This window comes from Mesoplodon densirostris, chromosome 12, assembly GCF_025265405.1.
Source record: "Mesoplodon densirostris isolate mMesDen1 chromosome 12, mMesDen1 primary haplotype, whole genome shotgun sequence".
NCBI lineage: Eukaryota > Metazoa > Chordata > Mammalia > Artiodactyla > Ziphiidae > Mesoplodon > Mesoplodon densirostris.
Window position 1 is genome coordinate 55,008,544 of NC_082672.1, and position 15,522 is coordinate 55,024,065.

Genomic DNA, 15,522 nt, shown 5'->3' on the forward strand with positions numbered 1-15,522 from the left:
TTGATTAATATGTGTCTCATTGTGTTTCTCCTTGGGTTTTTCCTTTGTAGGACTCTCGGTGCTTCCTGGACTTGGGTGGCTATTTCCTTTCCCATGTTAGGGAAGTTTTTGTTTATAATCTCTTCAAATATTTTCTTAGACCCTTTCTGTTTCTCTCCTTCTTCTGGGACCCCTATAATTTGAATGTTGGTGCATTTAATGTTGTCCCAGAGGTCGGTGAGACTGTCCTCATTTCTTTTCATTCTTTTTTCTTTATTCTGCTCCTAGCAGTTATTTCCTCCATTCTATCTTCCAGATCACTTATTTGTTCTTCTCAGTTATCCTGTTATTGATTCCTTCTAGTGTATTTTTCATTTCAGTTATTGTGTTGTTCATCACTGTTTTTTGTTTTTGAGTTTTTCTAGGTCCTTGTTAAATATTTCTTGTATTTTCTCATTTCATGCCTCCAGTCTATATCCGATATTCTGGATCATGTTTACTGTCATTACTCTGAATCGTTTTTCAGGTAGGTTGCCTATTTCCTCTTCATTTATTTGGTCTTGTAGGTTTTTACCTTGCTCCTTTGTTTGTAACATATTTTTTTGTTGTTTCATTTTCTTTGATGGTTGGGGCTGTGTTCCTGTCTTGCTGGTTTTTTGGCCTGAGGCATCCAGCAGTGGAGTCTGATAGCAGTTGGGTGGAGCCGGGTCTTGGTTCTGAGATGAAGACCTCTGGGAGACAACACACCAATTAATATTCCCTGAGACCTGAAGTTCTCTGTTGGTCCAGCAGCTTGGACTCAGCCCTCCCACCACAGAAGCTCAGGCCTGACCCCTGGCCTGGGAACCAAAACCCTGCAAGCCACACAGCACAGCAAACAAAACAAAACAAAACAAACAAACAAACAAACCAAAAAACCAAGAAAACAATAAACAGAAAAGAGCAGAACAATAACAAAGAATAGAAAATAAAATAAAATTAAAAAAATTTATATACATTAGAAAGAATAACAATAAAAATGAATGAACAAGGGCTTCCCTGGTGGCGCAGTGGTTGAGAATCTGCCTGCTAATGCAGGGGACACGGGTTCGAGCCCTGGTCTGGGAAGATCCCACATGCCACGGAGCAACTGGGCCCGTGAGCCACAACGACTGAGCCTGCGCGTCTGGAGCCTGTGCTCCGCAACAAGAGAGGCCACGATAGTGAGAGGCCCGCGCACCGCGATGAAGAGTGGCCCCCGCTCGCCGCAACTAGAGAAAGCCCTCGCACAGAAACGAAGACCCAACACAGCAAAAATAAATAAATAAAATTAATTTTAAAAAAATGAATGAACAAGAAGAAAACAAAACAGAACCACAACAGCGAAACTAAATAAAAAGTAAAAAATAACATGAAAACAATGAAAAACAGCAAGAACAACAAAAATTCCCTGGTACCTTCTCTGTCGATGTCCTTGCCCGCATGGTGAGCTATGGCCTACTTCCACCTCCCCAGTAGCCCGCTAAAACCTCTACATGGGTCTCTGGACCAGCTGTGTCAACTCCACTTCTGCGTGTGTTCTGCTCACCAGTGTCTGTTCCTGGAGCTGGTCCAGAGCACACATACTTGTGTAGGCCAGCACCCACAGGGGCCAACACAGCTGGAGGAGTCCTTGGAAGGGGCGGTGCTTGGCCTGCATGGATCCACGTGGCCAGAGGAGACCCTGTTAGGGGCAGCAGTCAGGCTTCCAGGACCTACAGGGAGGCTTTGGAGGAGGCGGGGCCCTGGCCCAGTAACCCATGTGGCCAGAAGAGGCCCTGGTGGGGGGTGGCTCAGGACCAGGATCTGTGCAGCTGGAGGGGGCCCTGGTGGGTGGGGCTTCAGGCCCAGGACCCCAGCAGGCTCGCCGGGGCCCAAGTGCGTGGGGAGATGCTGGTCGCGTTCCTCTCCAATCCCCCAATTCCCTGAAGGTCCCTCTCTGTCCCTGCTGACCCCCTTGCTGAGAGTGAACCCCTCCGAGCACAGGAACCTCTCTCCTCCCCCAGCCCCTCCTCAGGAGCACTGGTCCTCTCCCGCCTCCTTTCTTCTTCCCTCCCTCCTTCCCTCCCACATCGTACCTGGTCACGTGGGGGTTCTTCCTGTTCTCTTAGGTATCCAAGGACCCCCTCCAGTGCCCAGTAGGTGCCCCAGCTGCAAGGAGATGCGAACTCCGCATCCTCCTACTCCCCCTAAGCTTTAACTTTAGTTACACCTTAATTTTTGCTTGATCACTTTTTAATGTTTAATGTTCTGAGGAGTGTGCAAATACTAATCAAACCTGAGCTAGAGAGCATTTAAAATATCATTCATTTTCTTTCCCATTTGTTGTTTGTTTGCTTCCTTGGATTGAAAACTGGTTTTACGTTTGCTTAATTTTCTTTTTATCTACCACTGATTTACCCTCAAACGTTACCAGTTGTGTAATTATTGTCTCAATATGTTCAGTTAAGTTTAATTCTTGAAGAAATTTCTCGTGCAGACTTCTGTTCTGCACTAGTCTCAGGAGATTGTTCTCTGGACCTGCTGCATGGCTGAAATATTGGAGAAATTTCATCCTGGGGACCCCTGCCTCTGCTTTCCTGTGAGGGATCTTCTGGTTTGGGGATCTTTTGTCTTTATTTTTGTGTACTACCTCATTTCAGTGGGATTTCCATGAGAAAACTTGCCTGGAAGGTAAATGGATTGAAAATTTGCACATGTGGAAATGAGTTTATTCTACATTCACACCTGATTATCCTTTTGGCCAAGAATAGTATCATATGTTGGGGATTATTTTGAAAGCATTGTGATAGTACTTTCTAGCAATGTTGCTGTTGAGAGCTAAATGCTATCTTCAAATTGGATTCTTTCTGTCCCAGGTATTGTGAAAGTTTTACAATGGTGTGTGTGTTCCTATGTGGGTCTATGTTCAGTTATTTTGGATTCTTGGTGGGTATCTCAGCCTCCAGACAAATTTAGGAAAAAGAAGTTCACACTTAATCAACCAGTAAATAACATTCAGAACCAATTTCCATGAGGAATGTCAACTTTTCTGCTCTTGGCTTAAAATGATCAAATGACATATTTTTTCTTATTATTTAACACCATGCAGAAGACTTTACTTAAAAAACATAAGTACTAAAATCATTCCTAATAAAAGTCCAAAATATTTGGAACATAAGGTTTACATTTTTGCCTACCATTTGCCCACATCACCCATCATTTAAAATTTAGACCCAATTTAAAATTAAAATCTGAAGTTCTAAAGATTGAAGCTAAAATGATTTTGCCTAATATTAGCTTTTGTTAAACAGATGTTTGGCATAAAAACCAAATATTTGTTATGACCACATACATTTTAAATACCTGAGTCAACACAGTTCTCTTGTTTTAAAAGTTCTGTATTTGATCAAATTTAATTTTGTGGAAAAGGAGTGCTGAAAGCTACATAGACTTTGGAACCTGGGATGGTTTTGAATTTTGGTTTTCCCAGTAATCAATGTGAACTTAGAAAATGAACTTAACCTCATTGATTGTCACCTCTTAAATGGTTTATTTTATGGAATAGCAAATAAAAAATAACAATTCCCAAAGTACTTTGTGCCTGCCACCTAGTCCACACTCACTAATAACAGTTCTTCCAGATGGGTGCTCCTGGTGTGGCTGTGAAGGAGAAGCATCAGGAGATGACCCGACTCTCCAGGAGCATGCTTTTCCTTCTGTGAAAAAAATCTGAAAAATTTCGGAGAAATAATAGACATCTTATAGCTGTCAAATATCTAATTACAATCTTGGGGAAAATGAATGTTTAAATATTAGAAAGAACAATTTGAGAAAATCAGTCATTCGTTATTTTTGAGAAAATTACTTTAGCTGCAGCAAGTTGATCAAAAAGAACATAATTTTTTCCAAAGATTCATGGATTTCTAGATTATTTCTGAATAATATCTCCCAAAGAAAGTGAATAAATATCCAGTTTTTAGCAATAGTGCTTTTCATTGTGTTATAAACTAAAGAACAGTAATAGTTAAGACCTTCATGAATAATCTATATTGCCGAAAGTCCTATAATGATCAGTTTCACATATAATATGCTGCCTTTCAAAATATATCTTATGTTTTGCAAAGAAACAGTTAAAAAATTTCTCACTGCTGTATAGTGAAGCATAAACGATAGATACCTGGCAGCACAATTCCTTGACTCTGATGATCTGGAGAACTTTTATTTAGCAAACATCTATCAAAAGATATTTCTGTTATCAAACAAGAACTTTCTTTTTAACATGAAACAATTTTTTCATCTTCCTTTTTCTCCTTCTATTATAGTTTGTTGAAATATCTGCTGGAATTTAAGATTTGGTTAGAGAATTCAGAAGAGTCTATTTTAATAGAATTATCAAAGGAAAATATTAAAATATGAATAACAGCAATAATGATAATATCTGATTTTTTATTTGAAAAACTTTATGAAGAAAATGTACTGGGTTTTTTGTAGAGAAAAGCTTTTGTTTTCTCTCGGACAGATTCTGGTCTGTGCCTTTTATTTTTGAAACAGTTTTAGTTGAGGGTTTAGTTTTACGTTGTATTTTTTTAAAGGCAACTGACATTCCAAGCAGAATTGCTGTAGTGGGCCTAAGACTCTTTTACATCACTGCATGGGAATATTTTCCATGCTACTAATCCCCAGTGGGTGCATTTCACCCACCTTAAATGGGATATTTCTAAACATTACTATTTCAACTAAAGTTTTTTGATAGATTCCTATTATTTATTGATACTGTATAAGTCTTGCTGCCAACATAACCTTACAAGTCCACTGGGTAAGCTATTTTTCCATTTCTTAAGCTTTAGTGCCTGTGCTGTATGGATTTGGCATTTAATAAGTCACTGGAGGGCCAGCAAACACACTATATTCCTGTAGTTGAGACTGTCTAGACAAAAGCACATGGAGAGATCTTTCCACTCTAAGTAGCAGGAGAGCATTTGTTTGCCACAAATTGGTTCTGAGTCAATTGCTCAGAAAGTTGGCATATCCAGGCTTACTTAGATACAGGAGGAGGGCAAGACTAAGTGCTGCATGGGGTGCTTTTCTGCCTTCTAGTTTAATTGCATAACCAAGAAGCACTACCTAAGAAACAGCAGTCCTGTGGGAAAATGGCCTAGAATCTGCCCTTTTCAGACTTAAGAGTTATTATACCAGTCTTTCTGTGATATGACCTTCGTTTACAAAATCTATGAAAGGTTTCTTGGGAACTAAGCAAGTGATACTATTAAGGGTGTGCAGTAAGAAAAAAAGGAAGGAGAGAATATGATTTCAGATAGACATATTATGTATGTGTGTGTATGTTTATCTGTTTCCCCTGTGGAACTTTAAAGTGTGTGTGTGTGTGTGTGTGTGTGTGTGTGTGTATGTGTTTTAGAGAAAGGTCTTTAGTGAGCCTCAGTGATCCAGGATTGTGTTAGGGCTTCATTTTGCCTTTTCAACTAGACCAGTACTAGTCCTCTTGCTGTTCTTGGATGTCAAATCAGAACATGGTGAATTTCTGAAAAATGTGAGTTTCAGTGCATCCCTTGACTAACCAAGCTATTCTGTTGCTTATTCTATGTTCGTTCTTTTGGACTCACTGCTCTTTTCTGTTCATTGTGTAGCACCCAACATTTTTGCTTAGAGTATCCTCTTTGATTGACTTCCTTATATTTAAGGTGTTTTTGGCAAAGGAAAGAATTATGGAAATAACTCTAGGATCATTCAAGTCTTTATGACACCAATAACATAGAGTTATATTCAGAAGCATTTGGATTACATATCTTAACCATATTAACCATTACATATCTTAACGATATTTGGCCCCATAAATGGATTTGAAGCTATTTGCTTCCATCTCTACTTAAAAAGAAAAGAATACTTGCCACAAATGTCCATTATTTGGGAAGTGTTCTCACTACAGGTGACCTGTAATGTGCACTGGCTCAGCTGTATAAAAGTTCATTTGACTGTTTTTGTATGAACATATTTTTCAGCCTAAATTATCCACTTGTGAAACTCCTCAAATTCTGCCTTCATTTCTGCTTTTCATTTCAAGACATTTGAATGTTGAAGAAATTATTGGACAAGTGAATAAATGAATGCATTTGAAGGATACAATTGGACAGCAGTAATGCTCAAATTTAAGTCCCAAGTTACCTGAGAGCAGAATGAGCATCTCCCATCATGAACATTGTATATACTTCTTGAGATTTAGGTGAAAGCAGAAATCAGGTGTTTTATACCTTGCCTAGAATAAAGTTTTTTAGTAGTGATAGTAGAATTCCTCCCACTTTTTAAAAACAGGCTTAAATTCCATTGTTTCTTAAAATAATTACGTACAGTAACTCTTGTGATTGTGTTATGTCTTTGACTTTAAAACACTACTCAATCCAGATTCATAAATGCTCACATCATCTTCTAACAATGTGATTATGCCCATAATCGGGCGTCCTTATGAGTATGACCCAATGGACCTGTGACTGCCTGTCAGAGTATTTGTGTTCATAGAGTTAGCATCAGCTGGAGGCAAATTGGATGATTACAGGTTTGGAGAGATGGGCAGGTATCCAGAAGGCTCTCCTTGTATCCAAATAACTACCTGGCACATCTTTTGCCAAAATATTTCTCTTGGCTAAGGGTTCTAGACCTTCTCCTTGGAGAAAGTTTGGCAGATTTCATTTCTATAACACATACAGGGTTGGGCCAGGAAGAGATCTCTGAGACTCTGGAAAGGGAAATGAAAGAAGGAAAAAAGAGTTTCTGAAAGCATTAATTGGGAGGGGGGGAAAGGCAAATTGAAGGGGTAAAGGTCTTAGGGGGAAATTTCTCTGTAGCATTACCTATGGTTAGTTATTCTTATTTAAAACAACATTTCTTGACTTGTCCTATTTTTTCACTTAGAATCCAAGTTTGTCAAGGACAGAGACTTAATATTTTAAGTTCATATGTACAAGATGGGATTATTGGGTTTTTATTCTTCATAATCAATAGTAAAAATCAACCTCTTCCACCACTAAAATCAGTCAGATAAAAAAATTTCACAAATTAATTCTTAAATTTCAGTCAAGAGGAGAAAACATTGAAAAATATCCTATAACAAGAAAATATTTCTTTTAGAAATAAAATTTAAAAAAATCCTTGGAAAAATGTTCTTTTTTTTCTCTTTTCCATATGTTTTGAGCATACGGATGCCTGGGATAAATTTAACCTGGGAACATTCTTGTGTTTTTTTTTTTTTTTTTTTTTTTTGCGGTTCTCTGGCCTCTCACTGTTGTGGCCTCTCCCATTGTGGAGCACAGGCTCCGGACACGCAGGCTCAGCGGTCATGGCTCACGGGCCCAGCCGCTCTGCGGCATGTGGGATCCTCTGGGACCGGGGCATGAACCTGCGTCCCCTGCATCGGCAGGCGGACTCCCAACCACTGTGCCACCAGGGAAGCCCTACTGTGCCACCAGGGAAGCCCTTGGAAGAATGCTAATAAATAAGGATGGTTCTGTGTGTTTGGAATGCTTATCTAAATCCTCTTTCAGCTGCCAGCTGAACCTGTGAACACTTTGGCCAAGCTTTGTGGGTATAATCCCCCCCTCTTCCTTTGTCCAGATGTATCATTGCTGAGAACATTTGGGGTGATTAAATATTTAGTGTATCTAGATCATGTATAGATAGTCAATTTGGGGAAATGGGGGCACCTCATAACCTAATCATTTGCAGACCTCAGATTAACTCTATCAGCATTAACTTTCCTGAAAGAGATATTGTGTGCAGTAGCTGCCGAGAATCATGAAACTGCAGCTCAGAAAAAGTCTTTCAAATTTTTTGGTTGTAATAATAATATAGTAATAAGGACTGACATTTGTATATCATTGCTTTGATATATACTGACTCATTGAATCCTCATGGCACTCAGATTACAAATGGATCTTATCCCTATTTTATAGAGGAGGCCCAAGACAAAATGGTTTGCCCAAAGTTGCACATAACTGTGCAGAGTCATGCTTTTAACTCAGTTTGCCTCGAAAGTCCGGATGTAACTGCCATGCTGTATTGCTGTAATCTGCCCAAAGAGAAAGTAGCTTGAATGAAGCGGCCATAGAAAGTGTATGGTAAGAGGCATCTCTCAGCCACGTGGCACAGAGACGCTTTAAGAATCTGGAGCTGGAGCTGGTGGGTGGACACCCTCACGGACCAGGGTGGCCACACCTTATTTCTCCCTCTGTCTCTCTCATGGTCTCATATCTGCATCCCTTTCTACATCTGCTTTACCTGCCAGCTTTTCCTCTGTGGTGCCTGTGGATAAAAATGACCATTTCCACCTGAACTCTACACTGGAATTCAAGAATTCTGAGCTCTGCTTCTGGCCTCATCCCTGGTCCAGTCATCTGAAAGGGATGTGGAGGGTATGAATGTCGGAGAGGATGCAGCTCTTAGAGAATGCACCATATTAGTAAGGCAACAAAACGTCTGCTACAGAGGGGCATGTTCAAGCGTTTGGGGACAGCAATTTTTCCATGAGACCCCACTGCTTAAGTACTGTGCACAGTGGTATTACTCCTTGTTAAGCAGTCCCATTTCTATCCCTCAGAACTCTTTCTACAGGAGGATTTTATGTTCCTACCCTATTGCCCTAGGGTCATTTGACTTGATTTGGCCAATGAAATGTCAGTAGAGGTGCCATGTGGCACTTTTGAGCAGAAGATTTAAGAGCCAGCCTGTGGTTCTCCATGCCTCTCCCCCATCTGCCATGTTGCTGGGTTGGCAAAATCCCAGGCAGAAGGAGTAACGATGTGATGGAGCAGGGCTACATGTGCCATGATGGACAGGTAGACCTGAGGAAGAAATAAACATTTGCTATTTTAAGATTGAAAATCTTAAGATTGAAAATCCTTGAGATTTTAGACTAGTTTGTATTCACAGTTTATCCTGACTGAAACTGATATGGGCTAAGCCAAATCATATAAAAATTATAGAAACAGCAGGCATTTAACCCCATTTAAGCAGATATCACCCCATTTAAGTAGAGCTTTTAGTGACCACATGTATTCTAATTTAACCATGTTGGAATATCTAGTTGGTGCCTACTCTCATAGTCTAAGGCCCAGTCTTAGACAAAATGATGAAGCCAGCAAATTGGTTGTTTAGTTCCTCTAAGTCCTCCTTCCCTTACCTCTGTGCTCTGCTTGCACAGGGATCTCTGCCACTTAGAGGGCACAGCCAGACTGCCGTTGGTCCCTGGACCTCACCTTTTCTTGCTCCCAGGATGCCATCTCAAGCTCACCTCTTCACTGTTCCCCTCTTATATACTGTCTTTTCTCAGGCTCAGATTCCATATAGTATAAGTGTATTATTCAGAGTCCTCCAGAGAAATAGAACCAACTTGATAGATGATATAGATGTAGCTATAGATATAGATATAGAGGAAATGTATTATAAGAACTGGCTCATGAGGTTATGGAGGCTGAGACATCCCACAGTCTGCCGTCTGCAAGCTGGAGGATCAGGAAACCAGTGGTGTAATTCAGTTCAAGACTGAAAGCCTGAAAACCAGGAGCTGTGATGTAAGAGGGCAGAAAAAGAGACGTCCCAGCTCAAGAAGAGGGAATTCACCCTTCCTTCACCTTTTTTTGCTCTGTATGGGCCCCCAGTGGATAGGATGATGCTCACCTACCTTGGTGAGGGCAGGTCTCCTTTACTCAGTCTACTGCATCAAATGCTAATCTTTTCCAGGAACACCCTCACAGACACATCCAGAAATAATGTTTTACCAGCTCTCTGGGCCCCCCTTAGCCCAGTCAAGTTGACACATAAAATTAACCATCACAATAAGGCAAAAGTTCTCTCATATTCTATTATAGCACTGTCTAATAGAAATGTGCTGCATTATGTAATTAAAATTTTTATATTAAAAATTCATATTAAAAGAGTGAAAAGAAATAGGTGAAAGGAATTTTAATAATGTATCTTATCAAACACATATACAAAGTATCATTTCTATATGTAATCAGAATAAATATTATTATTATTATTATTTATTATTATTATTATTTTTTGTGGTACGCGGGCCTCTCACTGTTGTGGCCTCTCCCATTGCAGAGCACAGGCTCCGGACGCGCAGGCTCAGCGGCCATGGCTCACGGGCCCAGCTGCTCCATGACATGTGGGATCTTCCCGGACCGGGGCACGAACCTGTGTCCCCTGCATTGGCAGGCGGACTCTCAACCACTGCGCCCCCAGAGTAAATATTATTAATGAGATATTTTCACTCTTTTTTTTTCATACTAAGTCTTTGAAATCTGGTGTGTTTTTTACACTTAGAGCACATCTCAGTTTGGACCAGCCACATTTTAAGTACATAAGAGCCATATGTGCCTAGTGGCCTCAGTATTGGACAGCACAGCTCTTTTACATCCAATCCATTCATACACAGTTAACAGGATGCCATTCTTCTTACCCTTCCAGGTAATATATGATTGTTTTGTAGCAGTTTCCTGGAGATAATGCATGTGCTTCTGTCGTTTAACCAAAGAAGTGACTACCAGTGAGGAATTTCTGGCAGACAGGTTTCCAGAGGAGAGAGATCTCTGCCCTAGCTATATATCTATTGAGCATCTGGCCCTGCAGTTTTCTAGATCTTTCTGACAATGGAACTTGCCCTCTACTCCTTCGGGTCCAACACTGTGACCCAGGCTCCTCGTGGAAAATTAGAAACAGATTGTCAGGTTTTCCTTTGGTGCATAGCGTATGGATTTGTAGGCTTTGGGTGTTGTTGGAGCTACAATTTTATAAAAAGTCCATTTGATTTTTGATCCTGCCTGTTGAACCAAAACCTAGAAAATGGGATGGTCCGGGTCCTGGAGGGAGGTGGTTTCATAGGGATGGAGATGTCATAGCACAGGTTTGCAGGGAAAGAAGATGGGAGAGTTCCATTTCTATCCTGTCCCTGTTCCCTAACCTCAGCCTCTTCAGTTTGGAAGGTATGTTTTGTTGCACTCTAGTAATGTGAAAGGGGGAGGCCAATTAACAGTAACAACCTTGAGAGAGAAGAACATCCAGTGCAGAAAGTGAGATAATATCATGAAAAGCAAAACAGAACAGTGTTTAAAAAAATTCTCTAATGGCTGCTCCAAAGCCAATTTAAACCTTTATGCAAAGGAGTAATTTAAATGATTCATGATAAAAGTCGAAGGAATTTATCCAATCATCAGTCAGGATGCCAAATGATGGTGTTAGAAGAATTGCACATCAACGGGGAAAATCAAGTTATTTCACATAGCAACTGGGTTTTTATCCAAATCAAATAACCAAAATGAGAAAAAGTTATGTCTTTCACAGCCATAAATTAACAATAGTGGGCTCTATTGCATTTTTAATTGGCAGCATCTTTTCCTTCATATACCCAAATATGGATTCCAGAAGTATCTCTTCAGCTTGTCTGGGCATTTTTTTTTTTTTTTTTTTTTTTTTTTTTTTTTTTTTTTTTTTTTTTTCTTTTTGCGGTATGCGGGCCTCTCACTGTTGTGGCCTCTCCCGTTGCGGAGCACAGGCTCCGGATGCGCAGGCCCAGCGGCCATGGCTCACGGGCCCAGCCGCTCTGCGGCATATGGGATCCTCCCAGACCGGGGCACGAACCCGTATCCCCTGCATCGGCAGGCGGACTCTTAACCACTGCGCCACCAGGGAGGCCCTGTCTGGGCATTTTTATAATACTTATCATTATAAAACTGTAGAATCAAGGGAGGTAAAAATGGGACCGCAAGAGACAAAAGCTTTTGTGAAGGTGTAAATTATACGCTTTAATGTCATTAAGCCATTAAAAAATTCAATTTCTATGTAGTGTTAAAACCAATTTTTAAAGTCAACTACCTACCAATTAATGCAAAAATAAATGGAGCTGTTATGAGAATTAGTTTTCAGCTTTGAAGAAGGTTTGTTTCAGATGTCAAGGATTTGTCCTAATGAATACTGGAATCAGTGAATGTTTCCCAGCAGAAAAGGAAATTTCTGAATATGAGAAAAATGATATGGTCTTTTTTTTAAAAAAAGGCAGTTGGTGGGTGATAAAGAGTGTTAGAAGCACTTAATATTTTCAGTATTTGCTTTGAAAATTGGATAAAATCCATACCACTGATAAAACAGTCTTTTTCTAGAAGCTAATTGGGTAGTGCCCTGCAGAGACCGATGTGCTTCCTTAGAGCAGACAGAAAGCTAAGACCCCAAGAATCCAGGGAATACATCTTGGTGGTGTAGAGTAAGGGTTTCATTGCTGCCTGAGACATAGAGCTGCAGCCATGGTCCCCTACACACATGCCAAGGTGTCCAGAGGAGGCCTTATGTTTGGGGAAAGAGGTAAAACTAAAAAGGTCCTTTATTCACCTGACTCCTCAATCTGAGTTTGTAAACACCAACCATTAAGTCCCTGACCCAAGGATTCCATCTTAGGCCCTGCCTTACTGTAAAGTAAAAATGGAAGTAATCCTGATTTGAAAATGTAAGACATTTCAAATTAGCAGGAAGTGAAATGAGATCTTTTCCTGCAGTGTGTGCGAATACCAACCCTTAGGGGACCAAGCAGGAGACTTAAATTAGTGAAGGTGGGTGAATATTGGGCCCGGGAGGAAGTGATGGGCTATCCAGAGAGCCTGTGCCTGGCTAAGGGGCATCGACTGCTCAATTAGAGCCCATGATGGCGCTGGGGTAATTTTGGAGAGAGATCAGAATTCCAGATGTTTATGTGAAATTGCCTGATTTGTAAATGATGGCATCAAATTCAAATTTAAAAATCGAACAAAGTGAAATAAAAAACTTTTTGTGTTGACAAACAAAACCGGCCTATGAGGCAGGTGCAACAAGCTAGCCTTCAAATTGCAATCTCTGTTTTACTGCATTAAAAAATCCCTATACTTAGAGAGAAAGAAAAGCTCCCTGATCACAATTTTCTTTTTGAAAAGAGTTTAGTGTCTTAAAGTGGGCCTTAATTACTCATCTGTTCTTATTTTATACAAGCCCTGCTCAGAGTCCATTTTACTTTGGATTGAGTATTTTCTGAGCTGTGAAATGCTCTCAGAATCCTTAGTCATTTAAGTTCTGCCCCGAAGGTAGATTTTATCATAAAGCTATCTTTAATTCCTTTTCCCGTAAGCCATCACCCACGTATTTTTGAAAGTTCATCAATATAAATGTTTGTGTCTGTTTTATTTGTTTATCATATTTAGAAGGGGAAAAAGATTGATTACAAGGGTCATAAAAGTAATGATGCATTTAATGAAAGCATGTATTTTATAGATAAAATAAACTTTAAAAAATAACTTGAAGCTGGTACCCAAATTAATGGAATGAAATGACCTTCAGAAAGTAATTTCTTTATTTTCAGGTCATTTGAGCCCTTTGCCTGTTTTTATTTATTTATTTTTAATTTGATTTTTTATCTTGGTTTGGATGATTTTAGTTACTCTGGGTGCTCTATAAAACTAAACATTTCTTATGAGCCTAGTAAAACTCTAAGTTTTATCATAGTTATTATATTTTAACTGTATATAATCCAAAGGACTTGTTGCTATGGATAAATTCTTGAACATTTTCTTCATTTAAAATATATTTATTGAGTACCCCAAATAGGCTGGACTGTGTTCTGGGCACCAAGTTTCCTGCTTTCATGTAGGTTACATGATTTCATGTAGGTTACATGATTTCATTTAGATTTCAGTTTGGGAAAGCCAATAATAGGTGAATAGAACTGGTTTTAGTTGAAATCCAGCTTGGAAAATGGAAAGAAGTCCAGGACTTTCAAATACAGGGAATTTAACGTGGGAAGATTGTTGCATTGCTGATGGAAGAGCTGGGAAGTCAAACAGGATGCCAAGGAAACCCAAAGATTAGCAACAGTAAGAAACTGTTATTACCCCTAGGCCTGGCAGGACAATGTGAGGATGCAGAGTTTCCGCTGCTGGAAGCTGAGGCCCGCCAGGGGGCTGCCCTCCAGTCTTCTGCCAGTGCTTTCCATTGACCAACCCTGAAGCTAGAGGGCAAGAGAGCCCAAGAAATAGAGGAGGCTGTGGGAGTATCCAGTTGAGGGATGGTAGCTTCCACGGGAGGTTTAGGATATAGTTTGTGAATAGCCCAATGAAGAATCACTAGTTTACTAGATGCAGAGTGCAAGGGAAAGAGGAGAGTCCGAGTTGACGTGTAGGTTTGGGCCTGATTCCTAGGTTTTGGTGGATGGAGTTGCCATTCACTTAGATGGTGAAGCCTGGCAGAGGGAGCAGATGTGGGGCAGAAAATCATGAGTTCTGCTGTAGGCATGTTAAATTTTTTTTTTTTTTTTTTTTTTTTTTTGTGGTACGCGGGCTTCTCCTGTTGTGGAGCACAGGCTCCGGACGCACAGGCTCAGCGGCCATGGCTCACAGGCCCAGCCGCTCTGTGGCATGCAGGATCCTCCTGGACCGGGGCACGAACCCGTGTCCCCTGCATTGACAGGCGGACTCTCAACCACTGTGCCACCAGGGAAGCCCTAGACAAGTTAAATTTGAGATGCTCCTTAGACTTACCAGCGAAGGTGGTGAGCAGGCAGTTGGATATATGCGTTTACAGCTCATGAGAGAAGTCAGAGACATCAACATATGGAGGTTGTTTATCAGCCATGGAACTGAGATTGACCATCTGAGGAGACAGACGAGAGAAAAGGAGGCTGAGGGGCAAACCCCCCTGTAACTCAATAATTAGAAGTCGGGGCGGGGCTGGCAGTGATGGTAAGGTGGTCAGTAAAGGGCAGTTTCGCTATAGAAGCCCAGGGAAGAGAGTGTTCGAAGGAGGCAGGGCATTCAGCCAGTCACATGCCACTGAGACGAGGACCGGGAATTGATTATGGCAGATGGCCAGGGAAGGGCCTTTCTGATCATTACAGGGCCTGGTTTAGTGGAGTGATGACAGAGGAAGCCCAACTGAAATGAGCTGAGGAGAGAGAGTGAAGAAATAGAAATAGTGGTTTTGAACAAGTGTCTTGTGGAGTTTTGCAGCGAAAAGGAGTGTTCAGGATTAGAGTGGCCTTTGGCATCTTAACTACTCACTGGGAGCTAAAGACAATGGGAGAATGCCTCCAAAATTCTGGGGAAAAATGATTTCCAACCTTGAATTCTATGTGGAAGCAAACCATCAGTTATGTGTGAGGGTAGAATGAAGATAGCCGCAGACACGCCAGGATGGAGACTGTGCCTCTGAGGCACCCTGTCTCAGCCACCGAGTATATTCTTCACCAAAATGAGGTCATAGACCCGAAAAGAAGACATGAGATCCAGGATACACTGGAAACATCATAGAAATAGACAAAGTCCTGGGACACTTATGCAGCAGTTTTTGAGAGTAACCACAGCTGACTGGAACAGGAAGATAGAGTCCAGGAGACAGAAAAATACTACTTGGGTAGAGGGTGGGAGAGAAGACTAGAATGGGTCCACAGTCTTGTATGAAAGACCAAATGAACTACACAGAGAACTATGTGGAAAACAAAACTGAGGCATTTTTGCGGAT